The sequence below is a fragment of the Mauremys mutica genome, unplaced genomic scaffold (genome assembly GCF_020497125.1).
Source record: "Mauremys mutica isolate MM-2020 ecotype Southern unplaced genomic scaffold, ASM2049712v1 Super-Scaffold_100036, whole genome shotgun sequence".
Lineage (NCBI taxonomy): Eukaryota > Metazoa > Chordata > Testudines > Geoemydidae > Mauremys > Mauremys mutica.
In genome coordinates, this window is record NW_025423256.1 from 3,959,385 (window position 1) to 3,963,919 (window position 4,535).

The 4,535-nt window shown below is 49.4% G+C and overlaps 1 non-coding gene across 1 annotated transcript; it reads left to right on the top strand.

The window, feature by feature from the left end:
* Positions 1-3,837: 3,837 nt before the first annotated feature.
* Positions 3,838-3,910, top strand: TRNAV-AAC. Its single transcript has one exon. It is a non-coding gene; the product is annotated as a tRNA-Val (tRNA).
* Positions 3,911-4,535: the final 625 nt, after the last annotated feature.

A 4,535-nucleotide genomic window follows, 5' to 3' on the forward strand; every position in this document is an offset into this window, starting at 1 on the left:
TCCTTGAGTGGGGTGATCCACAGGGAGTAGCTCAAACCTCCAAAGTGCCTGGCCAGGGGCAGGACATTGGCACAGCAAGGGAGGGGTGTGGCAGTGACATCACAAAGGCCTTTTGCAGGACCTCAGACTATTGGTCCAACGTGGTGGGGAGGTGGTGACCTCACAGAGAGATGCTGACATCAGCCAGGCAGGACAGGGGTGAGGGGCCAGGGAAACCTCAGAGACCCCTGTGGCTTTGCTTCAGCAAGTCTCCTTCTCCAGGTCTCTCTCTGAGGACTGAGAGAGTATTCAGGTTCACGGACGTGAGCGCCAGGAGGAACCTCTTTCGAGTTTTCTCCTTCCCTTTCAGTGATTTTACTAGAAAACAGCCGTCCCTGTTTAGAAGGTAAGAGCCTCCTCGAGGTCTGAAACCTGTTCAGTCTGATCCATCTGGTGACAGGTCACTTCCCTTCTCTATACCTCAGGCTCATCCCCATCTGTCCAATGGGAACAGGGATAGTTCTCGAACTCTGGGCAGTCGTGAGCCTGAGTGAGAGAAGGGGCGTTAAAGCCCTGTGTGAAGGAGAAAGGAGAGTTTCACGGTGTTTAGCACCAAGGAATTCTAAAGTTTGCTAAAATGTCTAGTCTGTGGAAACAAGAAATGGACGGGGCCAAACTTTTTAACCACTGCCTTTTCTAAATCCCGTTCAGGGGTGTGAGTCCCTGTCTTTTAGGTACGTGGGGTTCTTTGCCAGCAGGAGAGAAGAGGTTCCTGCCTCCATTTTTGTGGCCTTAACAAACCAGGTGTTGTGCCCCAGTTCTCGTCTGAGATCCCTGAAAAAGAACATCTTCCCATCCATGAACAAGACAGGACCTATCTTTCAAAGGGGAACAAAGAGACCCCTGGGCCTTACAGACTAGCCAGCCTCACTTCCATAGCTGGAGAGATACTGCAATACATTCTTAAACAGTTTGTCAGCAGCACCTACAGGATAATTTGGTTCTTAGGACAAGTGAGCATGGATTTGTCAAGAACAAATCATCCCAAACCAATCCTCTTTCCTTCTTTGGCAGGGTTCTGGGCCTAGTGGAGGTGGGTAAACAGTAGATGGGATCTATCTTGGGAATACTAAGGCTTTTGACACAGTCCCGCAGGACATTTTCACAAGCAAACGAGGGAAATGCGGTCTAGATGCAATCAGTGTCACGTGGGTGCAGAGCTGGTTGAAAGCCCAGACTCCAAGGGCCCTTCTCCATGGTTGGCTGCCCAACAGAGAGGGGGCACCTTGTGGGTCCGGCAGGGATCAGTCCGGGGTCCAGTACTATTCAATAGTTTCATGAATGATTTGGAAAATGGAGTGGAGAGCATGCTTCTAAAATGTGCAAATGACACCAAGCACTTTGGAGCACAGGATTGGAATTCAAAACACCCTTAACGAATTGGAGACTTGGTCTTCTTGAGCCAAACCCCATGGCTGGGCCCCTCTCTCTAGACTGGGCTGAAGTGAAACCCCAGAGCCAAACACTCCTCCTCCTGGGCAGTGCGCTCTGACCTTGAATGGTCAGATGCTGCTTAGCGCTGTCAGAGCAGCTTTGGCTGGGGGATTCTCCCAGCACTTTCCAATAGCGGGAAGGTACGAAATCCCCATTTGCCTGCTGGGGACGGAGCCCTAGAGGGGGGAGCAACTTGCCCAGAGTCCCACCGGAAAAGGAAAACAACCAGCAGTGGAACCAATAGGGGTGTCAGGATCTTGGAGGCGCTGTCACCCCCACACTAGGGCGGTGTTATGCACCCCCTGCGGCTGGCTGAGTTTCTCCGTCCCTTGGCAATAAGACAGCCTAGAACCCCAACCAGGGTTATTCTATCTGCTACCCAAGATCCATAAACCTGGAAATCCTGGATGCCCCATCATCTCAGGCATTGGCACCCTGACAGCAGGATTGTCTGGCTATGTAGACGCTCCATCATCATTCCACACAAAGATGGACTACAAGCCGTCAGGAACAGTATCCCCGATAATGTCACAGCTGAACTTTGTGACTTTGTCCTCACCCATAACTATTTCACATTTGGGGACAATGTGTACCTTCAAGTCAGCGGCACTGCTATGGGTACTCACATGGCCCCACAGTATGCCAACATTTTTATGGCTGACTTAGAACAACGCTTCCTCAGCTCTCATCCCCTAATGCCCCTACTCTACTTGTGCTACACTGATGACATCTTCATCATCTGGTCCCATGGAAAAGAAAACCCTTGAGGAATTCCACCATGATTTCAACAATTTCCATCCCACCTACAACCTCTGCCTGGACCAGTCCACACAAGAGATCCACTTCCTGGACACTACTGTGCTAATAAGCGATGGTCACATAAACAACACCCTATACCGGAAACATACTGAACGCTATACTTACCTACATCTCCAGCTTTCACCCGGACCACATCACACAATCCATTGTCTACAGCCAAGCTCTAAGATACAATCGCATTTGCTCCAACCCCTCAGACAGAGACAAACACCTACAAGATCTCTATCAAGCATTCTTACAACTACAGTACCCACCTGCTGAAGTGAAGAAGCAGATTGACAGAGCCAGAAGAGTACCCAGAAGTCACCTACTACAGGACAGGCCCAACAAAGAAAGTAACAGAACCCCACTAGCCGTCACCTTCAGCCCCCAACTAAAACCTCTCCAGTGCATCATCAAGGATCTACAACCCATCCTGAAGGACAATCCCTCACTCTCACAGATCTTGGGAGACAGGTCAGTCCTTGCTTACTGACAGCCACCCAACCTGAAGCAAATACTTACCAGCAACCACACAACAAAAACACTAACCCAGGAACCTATCCTTGCAACAAAGCCCATTGCCAACTCTCTCCCCATATCTGTTCAGGGGACACCATCATAGGACCTAATCACATCAGCCATGCCATCAGGGGCTCATTCACCTGCACATCTACCAATGTGATATGTGCCATCATGTGCCAGCAATGCCTCTCTGCCATTTACATTGGCCAAACCAGAGAGTCTCTACATAAAAGAATAAATGGACACAAATCAGACATCAAGAATTATAACATTCAAACACAGCCAGAGAACACTTCAATCTCCCTGGTCACTCGATTACAGACCTAAAAGTCGCAATATTACAACAAAAAACCTTCAACAACAGACTCCGACGAGAGATGCTGAATTGGAATTAATTTGCAAACTGGACACCATTAAATTAGGCTTGAATAAAGACTGGGAGTGGGTGGGTCATTACACAAAGTAAAACTATTTCCCCATGTTTATTTGTCTCCCTACTGTTACTCACACCTTCTTGTCAACTGTTGGAAATGGGCCATCCTGATTGTCACTACAGGTTTTTTTCTCCTGCTGATAATAGCTCACCTTAACTGCTCACTCTCATTATAGTGTGGATGGCAACACCCATTTTTTCATGTTCTCTGTGTATATATATATCTTCCTGCTGTATTTTCCACTGTATGCATCTGATTAAGTGGATTTTAGCCCACGAAAGCTTATGCTCAAATAAGTTTGTTAGTCTCTAAGGTGCCACAAGTACTCCTCATTATTTTTGCAGATAAATTCATGGAGGTGAAGTCCATTAATGGCTATTAGGCAGCCTGGGTAAGGAATGGTATCCCTAGCCTCTGTTTGTCAGAGGGTGGAGATGGATGGCAGGAGAGAGATCACTTGATCATTACCTGTTAGGTTCAGTCCCTCTGGGCACCTGGCATTGGCCACTGTTGGCAGACAGGATATGGGGTTGGATGGACCTTTGGTCTGACCCAGTCTGGCCATTCTTCTGTTCTTATGCAGGGAGGGGCAGAGCCCTGAAACAGAGTTTCTGTAGTGTAGTGGTTATCACGTTTGCCTAACACGCAAAAGGTCCCTGGTTCAAAACCAGGCAGAAACATGATGGCTTAATTTTTCCCAGCTCCTAGTGGCCTGTCCCTGCTGTTGTAGGAGCAGCAGTGATTTCTATGCTCAATAGGTCTGTTATACTTCCCCCATTCCCATTTTTGTCTCCTCTCCCTCTCTGAATGCCTGTGAAGTGGCTTCCCCCCTCCCCCTCCCGCTCCCGCTCCCTCCTGCAATGCTTGTGGGATGAAGGGGCTGGTTGAACAGCTGGAAGATCAGAAGAGCTCCTAGATAGACAAGGTGTCTGGGACTCTCATTAGGCAGCACTCACACACCCAGAGCATGGACACTGCCCAAGGTGGAGTGTGACCCACCGGATGCAGCCAAGTCATCTCCAGTCACAGGCCATGAGGAGCAGGTCCTTAAAAGGGGAAGGGGCCCTGTGTTCAGGAGTCACTCACAAGCTTGTACCTCCAGTGAATGCCCTTCGCCCCGACCACCTGGCCAGTGGTTCGCTGCATTGCAGTTCATTGTGCCTCAGGAAGACTTACCTTCATCACACCGTCCATCGCGGCGCTGTGGGACACTTACCTTGCAGAACCCTGTGCCTGCCTCTTGGCTTCCCAGGGGTGGCTACTTGCAGCCCAGGAGAAGAAGGATGGTTCTGGTGAAAGGAAGAC